We start from the raw sequence: 26,678 nt of genomic DNA on the forward strand, positions 1-26,678 counted from the left end.
GAGCGGGACTGTAAAGAGAGAGATTCATTTTGCAGAGCAAGACTGTAAAGAGAGAGATTCAGTGAGCAGAGCAGGGAGGTAAAGAGAGGGATACAGTGAGCAGAGGGGAGGGGTAAAGAGAGAGATTCAGTGAGCAGTGCGGGACTGTAAAGTGAGAGATTCAGTGAGCAGAGCGGTAATATAAAGAGAGAGATTCATTTCCCAAAGCGGTTTTGTAAAGAGTGAGATTCAGTGAGCAGAGCGGCAATGTAAAGAGAGAGATTCAGTGAACACAGCGGGACTGTAAGGAGAGAGATTCAGTGAGCAGAGTGGGACTCTAAAGAGAGAGATTCAGTGAGCAGAGCAGGTGTGTAAAGAGAGAGATTCAATGAGCAGAGCGGAGCTGTAAAGAGAGAGATTCAGTGAACAGTGCAGGAATGTAAAGAGAGAGATTCAGTGAACAGAGCGGGACTGTAAAGACAGAGATTCAGTTAACAGAAAGGGGTTATAAAGATAGAGTTTCAGTGAACAGAGCAATACTTTAAAAAGAGAGATTCAGTGAGCAGAGCAGGACTGGAAAGAGAGACATTCAGTGAGCAGAGCAGGACTGTAAATCGAGAAGTTCAGTTAGCAGAGCATGTCCATAAAGAGCGAGATTCAGTGAGTGGAGCAGGACTGAAAATAAATTCATTGAGCAGAGCGGGGCTGTAAAGAGAGAAATTCAGTGAGCAAAGCGGGGGTGTAATGAGAGAGATTCAGTGAGGAGAGCAGGGAGGTAAAGACAGAGATTCAGTGAGCAGAGTGGGGCTGTAAAGAGAGAGATTCACTGAGCAGAGCGGGGCTGTAAAGAGAGAGATTCAGTGAGCAGATTGGGGCTGTAAAGAGAGAGATTCAGTGAGCAGAGCGGGACTGTGAAGAGACAGAGTCAGTGAGCAGAGCAGGACTGTAAAGAGAGAGATCCAGCGAGCAGAGTGGGGCTGTAAATAGAGAAATTCAGCGAGCAGAGCGGGGCTGTAAAGAGAGAGATTCAGTGAGCAGAGCGGGATGGTAAAGAGACATATTAAGTGCGCAGTGCAGGGAGTTAAAGAGAGAGATTCAGTGAAAAAAGCGTGGGTGTAATGAGAGAGATTCCATGAGTAGAACGGGACTCTAAAGAGAGTGATTCAGTGAAAAAAGCGGGGGTGTAACGAGAGCGATTCAGTGAGCAGAGCGGGGCTGCAAAGAGAGAGATTCAGTGAGCAGAGTGGGGTTGTAAAGAGAGAGATTCAGTGAGCAGAGCGGGGCTGTATAGAGAGAGATTCAGTGAGCAGAGCGGGACTGCAAACAGAGAGATTCAGTGAGCAGAGCGGGACTGCAAAGAGAGAGATTCAGTGAGCAGAGCGGGGCTGTAAACAGAGTGATTCAGTGAAAAGAATGGGACTGTAAAGAGAGATTCAGTTAGCAGAGCGAGGTTGTGAACAGAGAGATTCAGTGAACAGAGATGGGGTGTAACGAGAGAGATTCAGTGACCAGAGCAGGGAGGTAAAGAGAGATATTCAGTGAGCAGAGGGGACTGGTAAAGAGAGAGATTCAGTGAGCAGAGCGGGACTGTAAACAGAGAGATTCAGTGAGCAGAGCGAGACTGTAAAGACAGAGTTTCAGTTACAGAGCGGAATTGTAAAGACAGAGATTCAGTGAGCAGACCAGGACTTTAAAGAGAGAGATTCAGTGAGCTGAGCGGGTCTTTAAAGAGAGAGATTCAGTTAGCAAAGCGGGACTATAAATAGATTCAGTGAACAGAGCTGGACTGTGAAGAGAGAGATTGAGTGTGCAGAGCGGGACTGTAAAGAGAGAAATCCAGGGACCAGAGCAGGACTGTAAAGAGAGAGATTCATTTCGCAGAGCAGGACTGTAAACAGAGAGATTCAGTGAACAGAACGGGGCTGTAAAGAGAGAGAATCAGTGAACAAATTGGGACTTTAAAGACAGAGATTCAGTGAGCAGAGTGGGACTGTTAAGAGAGACATTCAGTTAGCAGAGTGGGGCTATAAAGAGAGAGGTTCAGTGAACAGAGCCGTATTTAAAAGGGAGATATTCAGTGAGCAGAGCGGGACTATAAAGAGAGACATTCAGTGAGCAGAGTGGGACTGTAAAGAGAGACATTCAGTGAGCAGAGGGGGACTGTAAAGAAAGAGATTCAGTGAGTGGAGCAGCACCTTAAAGAGAGAGATTCAGTGAGCAGAGCGGGGCTGCAAAGGGACAGATTCAATTAGCAGAGCAGGACTGTAAAACTAGAGGTTCAGTTAGCAGGGTAGTACTTTAAATAGAGAGATTCAGTGAGCAGAGCGGGGGTGTAACGAGAGAGATTCAGTGAGCAGACTGGTACTGTAAATAGAGGGATTCAGTGAGCAGAGGGGGACTGTAAAGACAGAGATTCAGTGAGCAGAGGGGGACTGTAAAGAAAGAGATTCAGTGAGCAGAGCGGGACTGTAAAGAGAGAGATTCAGGGAGCAGAGCGGGTCTGTAAATGGAGAAATTCAGCGACCAAAGCGGGATTGTAAAGAGAGATTCAGTCAGCAGAGCGGGACTGTAAAGAAAGAGATTCAGTGAAAAGAATGGGACTGTAAAGAGAGAGATTCAGTTAGCAGAGCGGAGTTGTAAAGAAGAGATTCAGTGAGCAGAGCGGGACTGTAAAGAGAGAGATTCAGTGGACAGTGCAGGAGTGTAAAGAGAGAGATTCAGTGAACAAAGCGGGACATTAAAGGGAGAGAATCAGTGAGCAGAGCGGGACTGTAAAGAGAGAGATTCAGTGAGCAGAGCGGGAATATAAAGAGAGAGATTCATTTCGCAAAGCGGTTTTGTAAAGAGTGAGATTCAGTGAGCAGAGCGGGACTGTAAAGAGAGAGATTCAGTGAGCAGAGCGGGAATATAAAGAGAGAGATTCATTTCGCAAAGCGGTTTTGTAAAAAGAGAGATTCAGTGGGCACAAGGGGACTGTAAAGAGAGAAATTCAGTGAACACAGCGGGACTGTAAAGAGAGAGATTCAGTGAGCAGAGCGGGGCTGTAAAGGAGAGATTCATTGAGCAGAGCGGGTGTGAAAAGAGAGAGATTCAATGAGCAGAGCGGGGCTGTAAAGAGAGAGATTCAGTGAACAAAGCGGGTTATTGAAGGGAGAGAATCAGTGAGCAGAGCGGAGCTGTAAAGAGTGGGATTCAGTGAACAGTGCAGGAGTGTAAAGAGAGAGATTCAGTGAACAGAGCGGGACATTAAAGGGAGAGAATCAGTGAGCAGAGCGGGTGTGTAAAGAGACAGTTTCGGTGAGCAGAGATGGGCTGTACAGAGAGAGATTCATTTCGCAGAATGGGACTGTAAGGAGAGAGATTCAGTGAACAGAACAGGACAGTAAAAAGATTCAGTGAGCAATGCGAGGCTGTAAAAAGTGAGATTCAGTGAGTAGAGTGGTGGAGTAAAGTGAGAGATTCAGTGAACAAAGCGGGACTGTAAAGAGAGAGATTCAGTAAGCAGAGGGGACTGTAAAGAGAGAGATTCAGTGAGCATAGGGGACTGTAAAGAGTGAGACTCAGTGAGCAGAGCGGGACTGTAAAGAGAGAGATTCAGTGAGCAGAGCAGGACTGCAAAGAGAGAGATTCAGTGAGCAGAGCGGGACTGTAAAGAGAGAGATTCATTTTGCAGAGCAGGACTGTAAAGAGAGAGATTCAGTGAGCAGAGCAGGGAGGTAAAGAGAGGGATACAGTGAGCAGAGGGGAGGGGTAAAGAGAGAGATTCAGTGAGCAGTGCGGGACTGTAAAGTGAGAGATTCAGTGAGCAGAGCGGGAATATAAAGAGAGAGATTCATTTCCCAAAGCGGTTTTGTAAAGAGTGAGATTCAGTGAGCAGAGCGGGAATGTAAAGAGAGAGATTCAGTGAACACAGCGGGACTGTAAAGAGAGAGATTCAGTGCGCAGAGTGGGACTCTAAAGAGAGAGATTCAGTGAGCAGAGCGGGTGTGTAAAGAGAGAGATTCAATGAGCAGAGCGGAGCTGTAAAGAGAGAGATTCAGTGAACAGTGCAGGAATGTAAAGAGAGAGATTCAGTGAACAGAGCGGGACATTAAAGGGAGAGAATCAGTGAGCAGAGCGGGTGTGTAAAGAGACAGTTTCGGTGAGCAGAGCGGGGCTGTACAGAGAGAGATTCATTTCGCAGAATGGGACTGTAAGGAGAGAGATTCAGTGAACAGAACAGGACAGTAAAAAGATTCAGTGAGCAATGCGGGGCTGTAAAAAGTGAGATTCAGTGAGTAGAGTGGTGGAGTAAAGTGAGAGATTCAGTGAGCAGAGCAGGACTCTAAACAGAGAGATTCAGTGACCAAAGCCGGACTGTACAGAGATAGATTCAGTGAGCAGAGCAGGGTTGTAAAGAGAGAGATTAGGTGAGCAGAGCGGGGTTGTAAAGAGAAATTCAGTGAGCAGAGCGGAGCTGTAAAGAGAGAGATTCAGTGAGCAGAGCGGGGAGGTAAAGAAAGGGATTCAGTGAGCAGAGGGTAGTTGTAAAGAGAGAGATTCAGTGAGCAGAGCGGGGTTGTAAACAGAAATTCGGTGAGCAGAGCGGGGCTGTAAAGAGAGAAATTCAGTGAGCAGAGCGGGACTGTAAACAGAGAGATTCAGTGAACAGAAAGAGACAGTAAAGAGATTCAGTGAGCAGAGCATGGCTGTAAAGAGAGAGATTCAGTGAGCAGAGCGGGACTGTAAAGAGAGAGATTCAGTGACCAAAGCGGGACTGTAAAGAGAGAGATTCATTTCGCAGAGAAGGACTGTAAACAGAGATTCAGTGAACAGAACGGGGCTGTAAAGAGAGAGAATCAGTGAACAAATTGGGACTTTAAAGACAGAGATTCAGTGAGCAGAGTGGGACTGTTAAGAGAGACATTCAGTTAGCAGAGTGGGGCTATAAAGAGAGAGGTTCAGTGAACAGAGCCGTATTTAAAAGGGAGATATTCAGTGAGCAGAGCGGGGACTGTAAAGAGAGACATTCAGTGAGCAGAGTGGGACTGTAAAGAGAGACATTCAGTGAGCAGAGGGGGACTGTAAAGAAAAAGATTCAGTGAGCAGAGCGGGACTGTAAAGAGACCGATTCATTTAGCAGAATGGGACTGTAAGGAGAGAGATTCAGTGAACAGAACAGGATTGTAAAAAGATTCAGTGAGCAATGCGGGGCTGTAAAGAGTGAGATTCAGTGAGTAGAGTGGTGGAGTAAAGTGAGAGATTCAGTGAGCAGAGCAGGACTCTAAACAGAGAGATTCAGTGACCAAAGCCGGACTGTAAAGTGAGAGATTCAGTGAACAAAGCGGGACTGTAAAGAGAGAGATTCAGTAAGCAGAGGGGACTGTAAAGAGAGAGATTCAGTGAGCATAGGGGACTGTAAAGAGTGAGACTCAGTGAGCAGAGCGGGACTGTAAAGAGAGAGATTCAGTGAGCAGAGCAGGACTGCAAAGAGAGAGATTCAGTGAGCAGAGCGGGACTGTAAAGAGAGAGATTCATTTTGCAGAGCAGGACTGTAAAGAGAGAGATTCAGTGAGCAGAGCAGGGAGGTAAAGAGAGGGATACAGTGAGCAGAGGGGAGGGGTAAAGAGAGAGATTCAGTGAGCAGTGCGGGACTGTAAAGTGAGAGATTCAGTGAGCAGAGCGGGAATATAAAGAGAGAGATTCATTTCCCAAAGCGGTTTTGTAAAGAGTGAGATTCAGTGAGCAGAGCGGGAATGTAAAGAGAGAGATTCAGTGAACACAGCGGGACTGTAAAGAGAGAGATTCAGTGCGCAGAGTGGGACTCTAAAGAGAGAGATTCAGTGAGCAGAGCGGGTGTGTAAAGAGAGAGATTCAATGAGCAGAGCGGAGCTGTAAAGAGAGAGATTCAGTGAACAGTGCAGGAATGTAAAGAGAGAGATTCAGTGAACAGAGCGGGACATTAAAGGGAGAGAATCAGTGAGCAGAGCGGGTGTGTAAAGAGACAGTTTCGGTGAGCAGAGCGGGGCTGTACAGAGAGAGATTCATTTCGCAGAATGGGACTGTAAGGAGAGAGATTCAGTGAACAGAACAGGACAGTAAAAAGATTCAGTGAGCAATGCGGGGCTGTAAAAAGTGAGATTCAGTGAGTAGAGTGGTGGAGTAAAGTGAGAGATTCAGTGAGCAGAGCAGGACTCTAAACAGAGAGATTCAGTGACCAAAGCCGGACTGTACAGAGATAGATTCAGTGAGCAGAGCAGGGCTGTAAAGAGAGAGATTAGGTGAGCAGAGCGGGGTTGTAAAGAAAGGGATTCAGTGCGCAGAGGGCAGTTGTAAAGAGAGAGATTCAGTGAGCAGAGCGGGGCTGTAAACAGAAATTCGATGAGCAGAGCGGGGCTGTAAAGAGAGAAATTCAGTGAGCAGAGCGGGACTGTAAACAGAGAGATTCAGTGAACAGAAAGAGACAGTAAAGAGATTCAGTGAGCAGAGCATGGCTGTAAAGAGAGAGATTCAGTGAGCAGAGCGGGACTCTAAAGAGAGAGATTCAGTGACCAAAGCCGTACTGTAAAGAGAGAGATTCAGTCAGCAGAGCAGGACTCTAAAGAGAGAGATTCATTTAGCAGATCGGGACTGTAAAGAGAGAGATTCAGTGAAGAGAAGGGACTGTAAAAAGAGAGATTCAGTGAGCAGAGCGGGGCTGTAAAGAGAGAGATTCAGTGAGCAGAGCGGGGCTGTAAAGGAGAGATTCAGTGAGCAGAGCGGGTGTGTAAAGAGAGAGATTCAATGAGCAGAGCGGGACTGTAAAGGAGAGATTCAGTGAGCAGAGCGGGTGTTTAAAGAGAGAGATTCAGTGAATAAAGCGGGACATTAAAGGGTGAGAATCAGTGAGCAGAGCGGGTGTGTAAAGAGAGAGTTTCGGTGAGCAGAGCGGGGCTGTAGAGAGAGAATTTCATTTCGCAAAGCGGGACTGTAAAGAGAGAGATTCAGTGAGCAGAGCGGGACTGTAAAGAGAGAGATTCAGTGAGCAGAGCGGGAATATAAAGAGAGAGATTCATTTCGCAAAGCAGTTTTGTAAAAAGAGAGATTCAGTGGGCAGAAGGGGACTGTAAAGAGAGACATTCAGTGAACACAGCGGGACTGTAAAGAGAGAGATTCAGTGAGCAGAGCGGGAATATAAAGAGAGAGATTCATTTCGCAAAGCGGTTTTGTAAAGAGTGAGATTCAGTGAGCAGAGCGGGACTGTAAAGAGAGAGATTCAGTGAGCAGAGCGGGAATATAAAGAGAGAGATTCATTTCGCAAAGCGGTTTTGTAAAAAGAGAGATTCAGTGGGCAGAAGGGGACTGTAAAGAGAGATATTCAGTGAACACAGCGGGACTGTAAAGAGAGAGATTCAGTGAGCAGAGCGGGGCTGTAAAGGAGAGATTCAGTGAGCAGAGCGGGTGTGTAAAGAGAGAGATTCAATGAGCAGAGCGGGGCTGTAAAGAGAGAGATTCAGTGAATAAAGCGGGACATTAAAGGGTGAGAATCAGTGAGCAGAGCGGGTGTGTAAAGAGAGAGTTTCGGTGAGCAGAGCGGGGCTGTAGAGAGAGAATTTCATTTCGCAATGCGGGACTGTAAAGAGAGAGATTCAGTGAGCAGAGCGGGGCTGTAAAGAGAGTGATTCATTTAGCAGAATGGGACTGTAAGGAGAGAGATTCAGTGAACAGAACAGGACTGTAAAAAGATTCAGGGAGCAATGCGGGGCTGTGAAGAGTGAGATTCAGTGAGTAGAGTGGTGGAGTAAAGTGAGAGATTCAGAGAGCAGAGCAGGACTCTAAACAGAGAGATTCAGTGACCAAAGCCGGACTGTAAAGTGAGAGATTCAGTGAACAAAGCGGGACTGTAAAGAGAGAGATTCAGTAAGCAGAGGGGACTGTAAAGAGAGAGATTCAGTGAGCATAGGGGACTGTAAAGAGTGAGACTCAGTGAGCAGAGCGGGACTGTAAAGAGAGAGATTCAGTGAGCAGAGCAGGACTGTAAAGAGAGAGATTCAGTGAGCAGAGCGGGACTGTAAAGAGAGAGATTCATTTTGCAGAGCAGGACTGTAAAGAGAGAGATTCAGTGAGCAGAGCAGGGAGGTAAAGAGAGGGATACAGTGAGCAGAGGGGAGGGGTAAAGAGAGAGATTCAGTGAGCAGTGCGGGACTGTAAAGTGAGAGATTCAGTGAGCAGAGCGGGACTGTAAAGAGAGAGATTCATTTTGCAGAGCAGGACTGTAAAGAGAGAGATTCAGTGAGCAGAGCAGGGAGGTAAAGAGAGGGATACAGTGAGCAGAGGGGAGGGGTAAAGAGAGAGATTCAGTGAGCAGTGCGGGACTGTAAAGTGAGAGATTCAGTGAGCAGAGCGGGAATATGAAGAGAGAGATTCATTTCCCAAAGCGGTTTTGTAAAGAGTGAGATTCAGTGAGCAGAGCGGGAATGTAAAGAGAGAGATTCAGTGAACACAGCGGGACTGTAAAGAGAGAGATTCAGTGCGCAGAGCACACTCTAAAGAGAGAGATTCAGTGAGCAGAGTGGGTGTGTAAAGAGACAGATTCAATGAGCAGAGCGGAGCTGTAAAGAGAGAGATTCAGTGAACAGTGCAGGAATGTAAAGAGAGAGATTCAGTGAACAGAGCGGGACATTAAAGGGAGAGAATCAGTGAGCAGAGCGGGTGTGTAAAGAGACAGTTTCGGTGAGCAGAGCGGGGCTGTACAGAGAGAGATTCATTTCGCAGAATGGGACTGTAAGGAGAGAGATTCAGTGAACAGAACAGGACAGTAAAAAGATTCAGTGAGCAATGCGGGGCTGTAAAAAGTGAGATTCAGTGAGTAGAGTGGTGGAGTAAAGTGAGAGATTCAGTGAGCAGAGCAGGACTCTTAACAGAGAGATTCAGTGACCAAAGCCGGACTGTACAGAGATAGATTCAGTGAGCAGAGCAGGGCTGTAAAGAGAGAGATTAGGTGAGCAGAGCGGGGTTGTAAAGAAAGGGATTCAGTGAGCAGAGGGCAGTTGTAAAGAGAGAGATTCAGTGAGCAGAGCGGGGTTGTAAACAGAAATTCGATGAGCAGAGCGGGGCTGTAAAGAGAGAAATTCAGTGAGCAGAGCGGGACTGTAAACAGAGAGATTCAGTGAACAGAAAGAGACAGTAAAGAGATTCAGTGAGCAGAGCATGGCTGTAAAGAGAGAGATTCAGTGAGCAGAGCGGGACTCTAAAGAGAGAGATTCAGTGACCAAAGCCGTACTGTAAAGAGAGAGATTCAGTCAGCAGAGCAGGGCTCTAAAGAGAGAGATTCATTTAGCAGATCGGGACTGTAAAGAGAGAGATTCAGTGAAGAGAAGGGACTGTAAAAAGAGAGATTCAGTGAGCAGAGCGGGACTGTAATGAGAGAGATTCAGTGAGCAGAGTGGGGCTGTAAAGGAGAGATTCAGTGAGCAGAGCGGGTGTGTAAAGAGAGAGATTCAATGAGCAGAGCGGGACTGTAAAGGAGAGATTCAGTGAGCAGAGCGGGTGAGTAAAGAGAGAGATTCAATGAGCAGAGCGGGACTGTAAAGGAGAGATTCAGTGAGCAGAGCGGGTGTGTAAAGAGAGAGATTCAATGAGCAGAGCGGGACTGTAAAGGAGAGATTCAGTGAGCAGAGCGGGTGTGTAAAGAGAGAGATTCAATGAGCAGAGCGGGGCTGTAAAGAGAGAGATTCAGTGAATAAAGTGGGACATTAAAGGGTGAGAATCAGTGAGCAGAGCGGGTGTGTGAAGAGAGAGTTTCGTTGAGCAGAGCGGGGCTGTAGAGAGAGAATTTCATTTCGCAATGCGGGACTGTAAAGAGAGAGATTCAGTGAGCAGAGCGGGGCTGTAAAGAGAGTGATTCATTTAGCAGAATGGGACTGTAAGGAGAGAGATTCAGTGAACAGAACAGGATTGTAAAAAGATTCAGTGAGCAATGCGGGGCTGTAAAGAGTGAGATTCAGTGAGTAGAGTGGTGGAGTAAAGTGAGAGATTCAGTGAGCAGAGCAGGACTCTAAACAGAGAGATTCAGTGACCAAAGCCGGACTGTAAAGTGAGAGATTCAGTGAACAAAGCGGGACTGTAAAGAGAGAGATTCAGTAAGCAGAGGGGACTGTAAAGAGAGAGATTCAGTGAGCATAGGGGACTGTAAAGAGTGAGACTCAGTGAGCAGAGCGGGACTGTAAAGAGAGAGATTCAGTGAGCAGAGCAGGACTGCAAAGAGAGAGATTCAGTGAGCAGAGCGGGACTGTAAAGAGAGAGATTCATTTTGCAGAGCAGGACTGTAAAGAGAGAGATTCAGTGAGCAGAGCAGGGAGGTAAAGAGAGGGATACAGTGAGCAGAGGGGAGGGGTAAAGAGAGAGATTCAGTGAGCAGTGCGGGACTGTAAAGTGAGAGATTCAGTGAGCAGAGCGGGAATATAAAGAGAGAGATTCATTTCCCAAAGCGGTTTTGTAAAGAGTGAGATTCAGTGAGCAGAGCGGGAATGTAAAGAGAGAGATTCAGTGAACACAGCGGGACTGTAAAGAGAGAGATTCAGTGCGCAGAGTGGGACTCTAAAGAGAGAGATTCAGTGAGCAGAGCGGGTGTGTAAAGAGAGAGATTCAATGAGCAGAGCGGAGCTGTAAAGAGAGAGATTCAGTGAACAGTGCAGGAATGTAAAGAGAGAGATTCAGTGAACAGAGCGGGACATTAAAGGGAGAGAATCAGTGAGCAGAGCGGGTGTGTAAAGAGACAGTTTCGGTGAGCAGAGCGGGGCTGTACAGAGAGAGATTCATTTCGCAGAATGGGACTGTAAGGAGAGAGATTCAGTGAACAGAACAGGACAGTAAAAAGATTCAGTGAGCAATGCGGGGCTGTAAAAAGTGAGATTCAGTGAGTAGAGTGGTGGAGTAAAGTGAGAGATTCAGTGAGCAGAGCAGGACTCTAAACAGAGAGATTCAGTGACCAAAGCCGGACTGTACAGAGATAGATTCAGTGAGCAGAGCAGGGTTGTAAAGAGAGAGATTAGGTGAGCAGAGCGGGGTTGTAAAGAGAAATTCAGTGAGCAGAGCGGAGCTGTAAAGAGAGAGATTCAGTGAGCAGAGCGGGGAGGTAAAGAAAGGGATTCAGTGAGCAGAGGGTAGTTGTAAAGAGAGAGATTCAGTGAGCAGAGCGGGGTTGTAAACAGAAATTCGGTGAGCAGAGCGGGGCTGTAAAGAGAGAAATTCAGTGAGCAGAGCGGGACTGTAAACAGAGAGATTCAGTGAACAGAAAGAGACAGTAAAGAGATTCAGTGAGCAGAGCATGGCTGTAAAGAGAGAGATTCAGTGAGCAGAGCGGGACTGTAAAGAGAGAGATTCAGTGACCAAAGCGGGACTGTAAAGAGAGAGATTCATTTCGCAGAGAAGGACTGTAAACAGAGATTCAGTGAACAGAACGGGGCTGTAAAGAGAGAGAATCAGTGAACAAATTGGGACTTTAAAGACAGAGATTCAGTGAGCAGAGTGGGACTGTTAAGAGAGACATTCAGTTAGCAGAGTGGGGCTATAAAGAGAGAGGTTCAGTGAACAGAGCCGTATTTAAAAGGGAGATATTCAGTGAGCAGAGCGGGACTGTAAAGAGAGACATTCAGTGAGCAGAGTGGGACTGTAAAGAGAGACATTCAGTGAGCAGAGGGGGACTGTAAAGAAAAAGATTCAGTGAGCAGAGCGGGACTGTAAAGAGACCGATTCATTTAGCAGAATGGGACTGTAAGGAGAGAGATTCAGTGAACAGAACAGGATTGTAAAAAGATTCAGTGAGCAATGCGGGGCTGTAAAGAGTGAGATTCAGTGAGTAGAGTGGTGGAGTAAAGTGAGAGATTCAGTGAGCAGAGCAGGACTCTAAACAGAGAGATTCAGTGACCAAAGCCGGACTGTAAAGTGAGAGATTCAGTGAACAAAGCGGGACTGTAAAGAGAGAGATTCAGTAAGCAGAGGGGACTGTAAAGAGAGAGATTCAGTGAGCATAGGGGACTGTAAAGAGTGAGACTCAGTGAGCAGAGCGGGACTGTAAAGAGAGAGATTCAGTGAGCAGAGCAGGACTGCAAAGAGAGAGATTCAGTGAGCAGAGCGGGACTGTAAAGAGAGAGATTCATTTTGCAGAGCAGGACTGTAAAGAGAGAGATTCAGTGAGCAGAGCAGGGAGGTAAAGAGAGGGATACAGTGAGCAGAGGGGAGGGGGTAAAGAGAGAGATTCAGTGAGCAGTGCGGGACTGTAAAGTGAGAGATTCAGTGAGCAGAGCGGGAATATAAAGAGAGAGATTCATTTCCCAAAGCGGTTTTGTAAAGAGTGAGATTCAGTGAGCAGAGCGGGAATGTAAAGAGAGAGATTCAGTGAACACAGCGGGACTGTAAAGAGAGAGATTCAGTGCGCAGAGTGGGACTCTAAAGAGAGAGATTCAGTGAGCAGAGCGGGTGTGTAAAGAGAGAGATTCAATGAGCAGAGCGGAGCTGTAAAGAGAGAGATTCAGTGAACAGTGCAGGAATGTAAAGAGAGAGATTCAGTGAACAGAGCGGGACATTAAAGGGAGAGAATCAGTGAGCAGAGCGGGTGTGTAAAGAGACAGTTTCGGTGAGCAGAGCGGGGCTGTACAGAGAGAGATTCATTTCGCAGAATGGGACTGTAAGGAGAGAGATTCAGTGAACAGAACAGGACAGTAAAAAGATTCAGTGAGCAATGCGGGGCTGTAAAAAGTGAGATTCAGTGAGTAGAGTGGTGGAGTAAAGTGAGAGATTCAGTGAGCAGAGCAGGACTCTAAACAGAGAGATTCAGTGACCAAAGCCGGACTGTACAGAGATAGATTCAGTGAGCAGAGCAGGGCTGTAAAGAGAGAGATTAGGTGAGCAGAGCGGGGTTGTAAAGAAAGGGATTCAGTGCGCAGAGGGCAGTTGTAAAGAGAGAGATTCAGTGAGCAGAGCGGGGCTGTAAACAGAAATTCGATGAGCAGAGCGGGGCTGTAAAGAGAGAAATTCAGTGAGCAGAGCGGGACTGTAAACAGAGAGATTCAGTGAACAGAAAGAGACAGTAAAGAGATTCAGTGAGCAGAGCATGGCTGTAAAGAGAGAGATTCAGTGAGCAGAGCGGGACTCTAAAGAGAGAGATTCAGTGACCAAAGCCGTACTGTAAAGAGAGAGATTCAGTCAGCAGAGCAGGACTCTAAAGAGAGAGATTCATTTAGCAGATCGGGACTGTAAAGAGAGAGATTCAGTGAAGAGAAGGGACTGTAAAAAGAGAGATTCAGTGAGCAGAGCGGGGCTGTAAAGAGAGAGATTCAGTGAGCAGAGCGGGGCTGTAAAGGAGAGATTCAGTGAGCAGAGCGGGTGTGTAAAGAGAGAGATTCAATGAGCAGAGCGGGACTGTAAAGGAGAGATTCAGTGAGCAGAGCGGGTGTTTAAAGAGAGAGATTCAGTGAATAAAGCGGGACATTAAAGGGTGAGAATCAGTGAGCAGAGCGGGTGTGTAAAGAGAGAGTTTCGGTGAGCAGAGCGGGGCTGTAGAGAGAGAATTTCATTTCGCAAAGCGGGACTGTAAAGAGAGAGATTCAGTGAGCAGAGCGGGACTGTAAAGAGAGAGATTCAGTGAGCAGAGCGGGAATATAAAGAGAGAGATTCATTTCGCAAAGCAGTTTTGTAAAAAGAGAGATTCAGTGGGCAGAAGGGGACTGTAAAGAGAGACATTCAGTGAACACAGCGGGACTGTAAAGAGAGAGATTCAGTGAGCAGAGCGGGAATATAAAGAGAGAGATTCATTTCGCAAAGCGGTTTTGTAAAGAGTGAGATTCAGTGAGCAGAGCGGGACTGTAAAGAGAGAGATTCAGTGAGCAGAGCGGGAATATAAAGAGAGAGATTCATTTCGCAAAGCGGTTTTGTAAAAAGAGAGATTCAGTGGGCAGAAGGGGACTGTAAAGAGAGATATTCAGTGAACACAGCGGGACTGTAAAGAGAGAGATTCAGTGAGCAGAGCGGGGCTGTAAAGGAGAGATTCAGTGAGCAGAGCGGGTGTGTAAAGAGAGAGATTCAATGAGCAGAGCGGGGCTGTAAAGAGAGAGATTCAGTGAATAAAGCGGGACATTAAAGGGTGAGAATCAGTGAGCAGAGCGGGTGTGTAAAGAGAGAGTTTCGGTGAGCAGAGCGGGGCTGTAGAGAGAGAATTTCATTTCGCAATGCGGGACTGTAAAGAGAGAGATTCAGTGAGCAGAGCGGGGCTGTAAAGAGAGTGATTCATTTAGCAGAATGGGACTGTAAGGAGAGAGATTCAGTGAACAGAACAGGACTGTAAAAAGATTCAGGGAGCAATGCGGGGCTGTGAAGAGTGAGATTCAGTGAGTAGAGTGGTGGAGTAAAGTGAGAGATTCAGAGAGCAGAGCAGGACTCTAAACAGAGAGATTCAGTGACCAAAGCCGGACTGTAAAGTGAGAGATTCAGTGAACAAAGCGGGACTGTAAAGAGAGAGATTCAGTAAGCAGAGGGGACTGTAAAGAGAGAGATTCAGTGAGCATAGGGGACTGTAAAGAGTGAGACTCAGTGAGCAGAGCGGGGACTGTAAAGAGAGAGATTCAGTGAGCAGAGCAGGACTGTAAAGAGAGAGATTCAGTGAGCAGAGCGGGACTGTAAAGAGAGAGATTCATTTTGCAGAGCAGGACTGTAAAGAGAGAGATTCAGTGAGCAGAGCAGGGAGGTAAAGAGAGGGATACAGTGAGCAGAGGGGAGGGGTAAAGAGAGAGATTCAGTGAGCAGTGCGGGACTGTAAAGTGAGAGATTCAGTGAGCAGAGCGGGACTGTAAAGAGAGAGATTCATTTTGCAGAGCAGGACTGTAAAGAGAGAGATTCAGTGAGCAGAGCAGGGAGGTAAAGAGAGGGATACAGTGAGCAGAGGGGAGGGGTAAAGAGAGAGATTCAGTGAGCAGTGCGGGACTGTAAAGTGAGAGATTCAGTGAGCAGAGCGGGAATATAAAGAGAGAGATTCATTTCCCAAAGCGGTTTTGTAAAGAGTGAGATTCAGTGAGCAGAGCGGGAATGTAAAGAGAGAGATTCAGTGAACACAGCGGGACTGTAAAGAGAGAGATTCAGTGCGCAGAGCACACTCTAAAGAGAGAGATTCAGTGAGCAGAGTGGGTGTGTAAAGAGACAGATTCAATGAGCAGAGCGGAGCTGTAAAGAGAGAGATTCAGTGAACAGTGCAGGAATGTAAAGTGAGAGATTCAGTGAACAGAGCGGGACATTAAAGGGAGAGAATCAGTGAGCAGAGCGGGTGTGTAAAGAGACAGTTTCGGTGAGCAGAGCGGGGCTGTACAGAGAGAGATTCATTTCGCAGAATGGGACTGTAAGGAGAGAGATTCAGTGAACAGAACAGGACAGTAAAAAGATTCAGTGAGCAATGCGGGGCTGTAAAAAGTGAGATTCAGTGAGTAGAGTGGTGGAGTAAAGTGAGAGATTCAGTGAGCAGAGCAGGACTCTTAACAGAGAGATTCAGTGACCAAAGCCGGACTGTACAGAGATAGATTCAGTGAGCAGAGCAGGGCTGTAAAGAGAGAGATTAGGTGAGCAGAGCGGGGTTGTAAAGAAAGGGATTCAGTGAGCAGAGGGCAGTTGTAAAGAGAGAGATTCAGTGAGCAGAGCGGGGTTGTAAACAGAAATTCGATGAGCAGAGCGGGGCTGTAAAGAGAGAAATTCAGTGAGCAGAGCGGGACTGTAAACAGAGAGATTCAGTGAACAGAAAGAGACAGTAAAGAGATTCAGTGAGCAGAGCATGGCTGTAAAGAGAGAGATTCAGTGAGCAGAGCGGGACTCTAAAGAGAGAGATTCAGTGACCAAAGCCGTACTGTAAAGAGAGAGATTCAGTCAGCAGAGCAGGGCTCTAAAGAGAGAGATTCATTTAGCAGATCGGGACTGTAAAGAGAGAGATTCAGTGAAGAGAAGGGACTGTAAAAAGAGAGATTCAGTGAGCAGAGCGGGACTGTAATGAGAGAGATTCAGTGAGCAGAGTGGGGCTGTAAAGGAGAGATTCAGTGAGCAGAGCGGGTGTGTAAAGAGAGAGATTCAATGAGCAGAGCGGGACTGTAAAGGAGAGATTCAGTGAGCAGAGCGGGTGTGTAAAGAGAGAGATTCAATGAGCAGAGCGGGACTGTAAAGAGAGAGATTCAATGAGCTGAGCGGGGCTGTAAAGAGAGAGATTCAGTGAATAAAGCGGGACATTAAAGGGTGAGAATCAGTGAGCAGAGCGGGTGTGTAAAGAGAGAGTTTCGGTGAGCAGAGCGGGGCTGTAGAGAGAGAATTTCATTTCGCAATGCGGGACTGTAAAGAGAGAGTTTCAGTGAGCAGAGCGGGGCTGTAAAGAGACCGATTCATTTAGCAGAATGGGACTGTAAGGAGAGAGATTCAGTGAACAGAACAGGACTGTAAAAAGATTCAGTGAGCAATGCGGGGCTGTGAAGAGTGAGATTCAGTGAGTAGAGTGGTGGAGTAAAGTGAGAGATTCAGTGAGCAGAGCAGGACTCTAAACAGAGAGATTCAGTGACCAAAGCCGGACTGTAAAGTGAGAGATTCAGTCAGCAGAGCAGGGCTCTAAAGAGAGAGATTCATTTAGCAGATCGGGACTGTAAAGAGAGAGATTCAGTGAAGAGAAGGGACTGTAAAAAGAGAGATTCAGTGAGCAGAGCGGGACTGTAATGAGAGAGATTCAGTGAGCAGAGCGGGGCTGTAAAGGAGAGATTCAGTGAGCAGAGCGGGTGTGTAAAGAGAGAGATTCAATGAGCAGAGCGGGACTGTAAAGGAGAGATTCAGTGAGCAGAGCGGGTGTTTAAAGAGAGAGATTCAATGAGCAGAGCGGGGCTGTAAAGAGAGAGATTCAGTGAATAAAGCGGGACATTAAAGGGTAAGAATCAGTGAGCAGAGCGGGTGTGTAAAGAGAGAGTTTCGGTGAGCAGAGCGGGGCTGTAGAGAGAGAATTTCATTTCGCAATGCGGGACTGTAAAGAGAGAGATTCAGTGAGCAGAGCGGGGCTGTAAAGAGAGTGATTCATTTAGCAGAATGGGACTGTAAGGAGAGAGATTCAGTGAACAGAACAGGATTGTAAAAAGATTCAGTGAGCAATGCGGGGCTGTAAAGAGTGAGATTCAGTGAGTAGAGTGGTGGAGTAAAGTGAGAGATTCAGTGAGCAGAGCAGGACTCTAAACAGAGAGATTCAGTGACCAAAGCCGGACTGTAAAGTGAGAGATTCATTGAACAAAGCGGGACTGTAAAGAGAGAGAATCAGTAAGCAGAGGGGACTGTAAAGAGAGAGATTCAGTGAGCATAGGGGACTGTAAAGAGTGAGACTCAGTGAGCAGAGCGGGACTGTAAAGAGAGAGATTCAGTGAGCAGAGCAGGAATGTAAAGAGAGAGATTCAGTGAGCAGAGCGGGACTGTAAAGAGAGAGATTCATTTTGCAGAGCAAGACTGTAAAGAGAGAGATTCAGTGAGCAGAGCAGGGAGGTAAAGAGAGGGATACAGTGAGCAGAGGGGAGGGGTAAAGAGAGAGATTCAGTGAGCAGTGCGGGACTGTAAAGTGAGAGATTCAGTGAGCAGAGCGGTAATATAAAGAGAGAGATTCATTTCCCAAAGCGGTTTTGTAAAGAGTGAGATTCAGTGAGCAGAGCGGGAATGTAAAGAGAGAGATTCAGTGAACACAGCGGGACTGTAAAGAGAGAGATTCAGTGAGCAGAGTGGGACTCTAAAGAGAGAGATTCAGTGAGCAGAGCAGGTGTGTAAAGAGAGAGATTCAATGAGCAGAGCGGAGCTGTAAAGAGAGAGATTCAGTGAACAGTGCAGGAATGTAAAGAGAGAGATTCAGTGAACAGAGCGGGACTGTAAAGACAGAGATTCAGTTAACAGAAAGGGGTTATAAAGATAGAGTTTCAGTGAACAGAGCAATACTTTAAAAAGAGAGATTCAGTGAGCAGAGCAGGACTGGAAAGAGAGACATTCAGTGAGCAGAGCAGGACTGTAAATCGAGAAGTTCAGTTAGCAGAGCATGTCCATAAAGAGCGAGATTCAGTGAGTGGAGCAGGACTGAAAATAAATTCATTGAGCAGAGCGGGGCTGTAAAGAGAGAAATTCAGTGAGCAAAGCGGGGGTGTAATGAGAGAGATTCAGTGAGGAGAGCAGGGAGGTAAAGACAGAGATTCAGTGAGCAGAGTGGGGCTGTAAAGAGAGAGATTCACTGAGCAGAGCGGGGCTGTAAAGAGAGAGATTCAGTGAGCAGATTGGGGCTGTAAAGAGAGAGATTCAGTGAGCAGAGCGGGACTGTGAAGAGACAGAGTCAGTGAGCAGAGCAGGACTGTAAAGAGAGAGATCCAGCGAGCAGAGTGGGGCTGTAAATAGAGAAATTCAGCGAGCAGAGCGGGGCTGTAAAGAGAGAGATTCAGTGAGCAGAGCGGGATGGTAAAGAGACATATTAAGTGCGCAGTGCAGGGAGTTAAAGAGAGAGATTCAGTGAAAAAAGCGTGGGTGTAATGAGAGAGATTCCATGAGTAGAACGGGACTCTAAAGAGAGTGATTCAGTGAAAAAAGCGGGGGTGTAACGAGAGCGATTCAGTGAGCAGAGCGGGGCTGCAAAGAGAGAGATTCAGTGAGCAGAGTGGGGTTGTAAAGAGAGAGATTCAGTGAGCAGAGCGGGGCTGTATAGAGAGAGATTCAGTGAGCAGAGCGGGACTGCAAACAGAGAGATTCAGTGAGCAGAGCGGGACTGCAAAGAGAGAGATTCAGTGAGCAGAGCGGGGCTGTAAACAGAGTGATTCAGTGAAAAGAATGGGACTGTAAAGAGAGATTCAGTTAGCAGAGCGAGGTTGTGAACAGAGAGATTCAGTGAACAGAGATGGGGTGTAACGAGAGAGATTCAGTGACCAGAGCAGGGAGGTAAAGAGAGATATTCAGTGAGCAGAGGGGACTGGTAAAGAGAGAGATTCAGTGAGCAGAGCGGGACTGTAAACAGAGAGATTCAGTGAGCAGAGCGAGACTGTAAAGACAGAGTTTCAGTTACAGAGCGGAATTGTAAAGACAGAGATTCAGTGAGCAGACCAGGACTTTAAAGAGAGAGATTCAGTGAGCTGAGCGGGTCTTTAAAGAGAGAGATTCAGTTAGCAAAGCGGGACTATAAATAGATTCAGTGAACAGAGCTGGACTGTGAAGAGAGAGATTGAGTGTGCAGAGCGGGACTGTAAAGAGAGAAATCCAGGGACCAGAGCAGGACTGTAAAGAGAGAGATTCATTTCGCAGAGCAGGACTGTAAACAGAGAGATTCAGTGAACAGAACGGGGCTGTAAAGAGAGAGAATCAGTGAACAAATTGGGACTTTAAAGACAGAGATTCAGTGAGCAGAGTGGGACTGTTAAGAGAGACATTCAGTTAGCAGAGTGGGGCTATAAAGAGAGAGGTTCAGTGAACAGAGCCGTATTTAAAAGGGAGATATTCAGTGAGCAGAGCGGGACTATAAAGAGAGACATTCAGTGAGCAGAGTGGGACTGTAAAGAGAGACATTCAGTGAGCAGAGGGGGACTGTAAAGAAAGAGATTCAGTGAGTGGAGCAGCACCTTAAAGAGAGAGATTCAGTGAGCAGAGCGGGGCTGCAAAGGGACAGATTCAATTAGCAGAGCAGGACTGTAAAACTAGAGGTTCAGTTAGCAGGGTAGTACTTTAAATAGAGAGATTCAGTGAGCAGAGCGGGGGTGTAACGAGAGAGATTCAGTGAGCAGACTGGTACTGTAAATAGAGGGATTCAGTGAGCAGAGGGGGACTGTAAAGACAGAGATTCAGTGAGCAGAGGGGGACTGTAAAGAAAGAGATTCAGTGAGCAGAGCGGGACTGTAAAGAGAGAGATTCAGGGAGCAGAGCGGGTCTGTAAATGGAGAAATTCAGCGACCAAAGCGGGATTGTAAAGAGAGATTCAGTCAGCAGAGCGGGACTGTAAAGAAAGAGATTCAGTGAAAAGAATGGGACTGTAAAGAGAGAGATTCAGTTAGCAGAGCGGAGTTGTAAAGAAGAGATTCAGTGAGCAGAGCGGGACTGTAAAGAGAGAGATTCAGTGGACAGTGCAGGAGTGTAAAGAGAGAGATTCAGTGAACAAAGCGGGACATTAAAGGGAGAGAATCAGTGAGCAGAGCGGGACTGTAAAGAGAGAGATTCAGTGAGCAGAGCGGGAATATAAAGAGAGAGATTCATTTCGCAAAGCGGTTTTGTAAAGAGTGAGATTCAGTGAGCAGAGCGGGACTGTAAAGAGAGAGATTCAGTGAGCAGAGCGGGAATATAAAGAGAGAGATTCATTTCGCAAAGCGGTTTTGTAAAAAGAGAGATTCAGTGGGCACAAGGGGACTGTAAAGAGAGAAATTCAGTGAACACAGCGGGACTGTAAAGAGAGAGATTCAGTGAGCAGAGCGGGGCTGTAAAGGAGAGATTCATTGAGCAGAGCGGGTGTGAAAAGAGAGAGATTCAATGAGCAGAGCGGGGCTGTAAAGAGAGAGATTCAGTGAACAAAGCGGGTTATTGAAGGGAGAGAATCAGTGAGCAGAGCGGAGCTGTAAAGAGTGGGATTCAGTGAACAGTGCAGGAGTGTAAAGAGAGAGATTCAGTGAACACAGCGGGACATTAAAGGGAGAGAATCAGTGAGCAGAGCGGGTGTGTAAAGAGACAGTTTCGGTGAGCAGAGATGGGCTGTACAGAGAGAGATTCATTTCGCAGAATGGGACTGTAAGGAGAGAGATTCAGTGAACAGAACAGGACAGTAAAAAGATTCAGTGAGCAATGCGAGGCTGTAAAAAGTGAGATTCAGTGAGTAGAGTGGTGGAGTAAAGTGAGAGATTCAGTGAGCAGAGCAGGACTCTAAACAGAGAGATTCAGTGACCAAAGCCGGACTGTACAGAGATAGATTCAGTGAGCAGAGCAGGGCTGTAAAGAGAGAGATTAGGTGAGCAGAGCGGGGTTGTAAAGAAAGGGATTCAGTGCGCAGAGGGCAGTTGTAAAGAGAGAGATTCAGTGAGCAGAGCGGGGCTGTAAACAGAAATTCGATGAGCAGAGCGGGGCTGTAAAGAGAGAAATTCAGTGAGCAGAGCGGGACTGTAAACAGAGAGATTCAGTGAACAGAAAGAGACAGTAAAGAGATTCAGTGAGCAGAGCATGGCTGTAAAGAGAGAGATTCAGTGAGCAGAGCGGGACTCTAAAGAGAGAGATTCAGTGACCAAAGCCGTACTGTAAAGAGAGAGATTCAGTCAGCAGAGCAGGACTCTAAAGAGAGAGATTCATTTAGCAGATCGGGACTGTAAAGAGAGAGATTCAGTGAAGAGAAGGGACTGTAAAAAGAGAGATTCAGTGAGCAGAGCGGGGCTGTAAAGAGAGAGATTCAGTGAGCAGAGCGGGGCTGTAAAGGAGAGATTCAGTGAGCAGAGCGGGTGTGTAAAGAGAGAGATTCAATGAGCAGAGCGGGACTGTAAAGGAGAGATTCAGTGAGCAGAGCGGGTGTTTAAAGAGAGAGAATCAGTGAATAAAGCGGGACATTAAAGGGTGAGAATCAGTGAGCAGAGCGGGTGTGTAAAGAGAGAGTTTCGGTGAGCAGAGCGGGGCTGTAGAGAGAGAATTTCATTTCGCAAAGCGGGACTGTAAAGAGAGAGATTCAGTGAGCAGAGCGGGACTGTAAAGAGAGAGATTCAGTGAGCAGAGCGGGAATATAAAGAGAGAGATTCATTTCGCAAAGCAGTTTTGTAAAAAGAGAGATTCAGTGGGCAGAAGGGGACTGTAAAGAGAGACATTCAGTGAACACAGCGGGACTGTAAAGAGAGAGATTCAGTGAGCAGAGCGGGAATATAAAGAGAGAGATTCATTTCGCAAAGCGGTTTTGTAAAGAGTGAGATTCAGTGAGCAGAGCGGGACTGTAAAGAGAGAGATTCAGTGAGCAGAGCGGGAATATAAAGAGAGAGATTCATTTCGCAAAGCGGTTTTGTAAAAAGAGAGATTCAGTGGGCAGAAGGGGACTGTAAAGAGAGATATTCAGTGAACACAGCGGGACTGTAAAGAGAGAGATTCAGTGAGCAGAGCGGGGGCTGTAAAGGAGAGATTCAGTGAGCAGAGCGGGTGTGTAAAGAGAGAGATTCAATGAGCAGAGCGGGGCTGTAAAGAGAGAGATTCAGTGAATAAAGCGGGACATTAAAGGGTGAGAATCAGTGAGCAGAGCGGGTGTGTAAAGAGAGAGTTTCGGTGAGCAGAGCGGGGCTGTAGAGAGAGAATTTCATTTCGCAATGCGGGACTGTAAAGAGAGAGATTCAGTGAGCAGAGCGGGGCTGTAAAGAGAGTGATTCATTTAGCAGAATGGGACTGTAAGGAGAGAGATTCAGTGAACAGAACAGGACTGTAAAAAGATTCAGGGAGCAATGCGGGGCTGTGAAGAGTGAGATTCAGTGAGTAGAGTGGTGGAGTAAAGTGAGAGATTCAGAGAGCAGAGCAGGACTCTAAACAGAGAGATTCAGTGACCAAAGCCGGACTGTAAAGTGAGAGATTCAGTGAACAAAGCGGGACTGTAAAGAGAGAGATTCAGTAAGCAGAGGGGACTGTAAAGAGAGAGATTCAGTGAGCATAGGGGACTGTAAAGAGTGAGACTCAGTGAGCAGAGCGGGACTGTAAAGAGAGAGATTCAGTGAGCAGAGCAGGACTGTAAAGAGAGAGATTCAGTGAGCAGAGCGGGACTGTAAAGAGAGAGATTCATTTTGCAGAGCAGGACTGTAAAGAGAGAGATTCAGTGAGCAGAGCAGGGAGGTAAAGAGAGGGATACAGTGAGCAGAGGGGAGGGGTAAAGAGAGAGATTCAGTGAGCAGTGCGGGACTGTAAAGTGAGAGATTCAGTGAGCAGAGCGGGACTGTAAAGAGAGAGATTCATTTTGCAGAGCAGGACTGTAAAGAGAGAGATTCAGTGAGCAGAGCAGGGAGGTAAAGAGAGGGATACAGTGAGCAGAGGGGAGGGGTAAAGAGAGAGATTCAGTGAGCAGTGCGGGACTGTAAAGTGAGAGATTCAGTGAGCAGAGCGGGAATATAAAGAGAGAGATTCATTTCCCAAAGCGGTTTTGTAAAGAGTGAGATTCAGTGAGCAGAGCGGGAATGTAAAGAGAGAGATTCAGTGAACACAGCGGGACTGTAAAGAGAGAGATTCAGTGCGCAGAGCACACTCTAAAGAGAGAGATTCAGTGAGCAGAGTGGGTGTGTAAGGAGACAGATTCAATGAGCAGAGCGGAGCTGTAAAGAGAGAGATTCAGTGAACAGTGCAGGAATGTAAAGAGAGAGATTCAGTGAACAGAGCGGGACATTAAAGGGAGAGAATCAGTGAGCAGAGCGGGTGTGTAAAGAGACAGTTTCGGTGAGCAGAGCGGGGCTGTACAGAGAGAGATTCATTTCGCAGAATGGGACTGTAAGGAGAGAGATTCAGTGAACAGAACAGGACAGTAAAAAGATTCAGTGAGCAATGCGGGGCTGTAAAAAGTGAGATTCAGTGAGTAGAGTGGTGGAGTAAAGTGAGAGATTCAGTGAGCAGAGCAGGACTCTTAACAGAGAGATTCAGTGACCAAAGCCGGACTGTACAGAGATAGATTCAGTGAGCAGAGCAGGGCTGTAAAGAGAGAGATTAGGTGAGCAGAGCGGGGTTGTAAAGAAAGGGATTCAGTGAGCAGAGGGCAGTTGTAAAGAGAGAGATTCAGTGAGCAGAGCGGGGTTGTAAACAGAAATTCGATGAGCAGAGCGGGGCTGTAAAGAGAGAAATTCAGTGAGCAGAGCGGGACTGTAAACAGAGAGATTCAGTGAACAGAAAGAGACAGTAAAGAGATTCAGTGAGCAGAGCATGGCTGTAAAGAGAGAGATTCAGTGAGCAGAGCGGGACTCTAAAGAGAGAGATTCAGTGACCAAAGCCGTACTGTAAAGAGAGAGATTCAGTCAGCAGAGCAGGGCTCTAAAGAGAGAGATTCATTTAGCAGATCGGGACTGTAAAGAGAGAGATTCAGTGAAGAGAAGGGACTGTAAAAAGAGAGATTCAGTGAGCAGAGCGGGACTGTAATGAGAGAGATTCAGTGAGCAGAGTGGGGCTGTAAAGGAGAGATTCAGTGAGCAGAGCGGGTGTGTAAAGAGAGAGATTCAATGAGCAGAGCGGGACTGTAAAGGAGAGATTCAGTGAGCAGAGCGGGTGTGTAAAGAGAGAGATTCAATGAGCAGAGCGGGACTGTAAAGAGAGAGATTCAATGAGCTGAGCGGGGCTGTAAAGAGAGAGATTCAGTGAATAAAGCGGGACATTAAAGGGTGAGAATCAGTGAGCAGAGCGGGTGTGTAAAGAGAGAGTTTCGGTGAGCAGAGCGGGGCTGTAGAGAGAGAATTTCATTTCGCAATGCGGGACTGTAAAGAGAGAGTTTCAGTGAGCAGAGCGGGGCTGTAAAGAGACCGATTCATTTAGCAGAATGGGACTGTAAGGAGAGAGATTCAGTGAACAGAACAGGACTGTAAAAAGATTCAGTGAGCAATGCGGGGCTGTGAAGAGTGAGATTCAGTGAGTAGAGTGGTGGAGTAAAGTGAGAGATTCAGTGAGCAGAGCAGGACTCTAAACAGAGAGATTCAGTGACCAAAGCCGGACTGTAAAGTGAGAGATTCAGTCAGCAGAGCAGGGCTCTAAAGAGAGAGATTCATTTAGCAGATCGGGACTGTAAAGAGAGAGATTCAGTGAAGAGAAGGGACTGTAAAAAGAGAGATTCAGTGAGCAGAGCGGGACTGTAATGAGAGAGATTCAGTGAGCAGAGCGGGGCTGTAAAGGAGAGATTCAGTGAGCAGAGCGGGTGTGTAAAGAGAGAGATTCAATGAGCAGAGCGGGACTGTAAAGGAGAGATTCAGTGAGCAGAGCGGGTGTTTAAAGAGAGAGATTCAATGAGCAGAGCGGGGCTGTAAAGAGAGAGATTCAGTGAATAAAGCGGGACATTAAAGGGTAAGAATCAGTGAGCAGAGCGGGTGTGTAAAGAGAGAGTTTCGGTGAGCAGAGCGGGGCTGTAGAGAGAGAATTTCATTTCGCAATGCGGGACTGTAAAGAGAGAGATTCAGTGAGCAGAGCGGGGCTGTAAAGAGAGTGATTCATTTAGCAGAATGGGACTGTAAGGAGAGAGATTCAGTGAACAGAACAGGATTGTAAAAAGATTCAGTGAGCAATGCGGGGCTGTAAAGAGTGAGATTCAGTGAGTAGAGTGGTGGAGTAAAGTGAGAGATTCAGTGAGCAGAGCAGGACTCTAAACAGAGAGATTCAGTGACCAAAGCCGGACTGTAAAGTGAGAGATTCATTGAACAAAGCGGGACTGTAAAGAGAGAGAATCAGTAAGCAGAGGGGACTGTAAAGAGAGAGATTCAGTGAGCATAGGGGACTGTAAAGAGTGAGACTCAGTGAGCAGAGCGGGACTGTAAAGAGAGAGATTCAGTGAGCAGAGCAGGAATGTAAAGAGAGAGATTCAGTGAGCAGAGCGGGACTGTAAAGAGAGAGATTCATTTTGCAGAGCAAGACTGTAAAGAGAGAGATTCAGTGAGCAGAGCAGGGAGGTAAAGAGAGGGATACAGTGAGCAGAGGGGAGGGGTAAAGAGAGAGATTCAGTGAGCAGTGCGGGACTGTAAAGTGAGAGATTCAGTGAGCAGAGCGGTAATATAAAGAGAGAGATTCATTTCCCAAAGCGGTTTTGTAAAGAGTGAGATTCAGTGAGCAGAGCGGGAATGTAAAGAGAGAGATTCAGTGAACACAGCGGGACTGTAAAGAGAGAGATTCAGTGAGCAGAGTGGGACTCTAAAGAGAGAGATTCAGTGAGCAGAGCAGGTGTGTAAAGAGAGAGATTCAATGAGCAGAGCGGAGCTGTAAAGAGAGAGATTCAGTGAACAGTGCAGGAATGTAAAGAGAGAGATTCAGTGAACAGAGCGGGACTGTAAAGACAGAGATTCAGTTAACAGAAAGGGGTTATAAAGATAGAGTTTCAGTGAACAGAGCAATACTTTAAAAAGAGAGATTCAGTGAGCAGAGCAGGACTGGAAAGAGAGACATTCAGTGAGCAGAGCAGGACTGTAAATCGAGAAGTTCAGTTAGCAGAGCATGTCCATAAAGAGCGAGATTCAGTGAGTGGAGCAGGACTGAAAATAAATTCATTGAGCAGAGCGGGGCTGTAAAGAGAGAAATTCAGTGAGCAAAGCGGGGGTGTAATGAGAGAGATTCAGTGAGGAGAGCAGGGAGGTAAAGACAGAGATTCAGTGAGCAGAGTGGGGCTGTAAAGAGAGAGATTCACTGAGCAGAGCGGGGCTGTAAAGAGAGAGATTCAGTGAGCAGATTGGGGCTGTAAAGAGAGAGATTCAGTGAGCAGAGCGGGACTGTGAAGAGACAGAGTCAGTGAGCAGAGCAGGACTGTAAAGAGAGAGATCCAGCGAGCAGAGTGGGGCTGTAAATAGAGAAATTCAGCGAGCAGAGCGGGGCTGTAAAGAGAGAGATTCAGTGAGCAGAGCGGGATGGTAAAGAGACATATTAAGTGCGCAGTGCAGGGAGTTAAAGAGAGAGATTCAGTGAAAAAAGCGTGGGTGTAATGAGAGAGATTCCATGAGTAGAACGGGACTCTAAAGAGAGTGATTCAGTGAAAAAAGCGGGGGTGTAACGAGAGCGATTCAGTG

Source organism: Carcharodon carcharias, chromosome 6 (assembly GCF_017639515.1).
Source record: "Carcharodon carcharias isolate sCarCar2 chromosome 6, sCarCar2.pri, whole genome shotgun sequence".
NCBI classification, from domain to species: Eukaryota; Metazoa; Chordata; class Chondrichthyes; order Lamniformes; family Lamnidae; genus Carcharodon; species Carcharodon carcharias.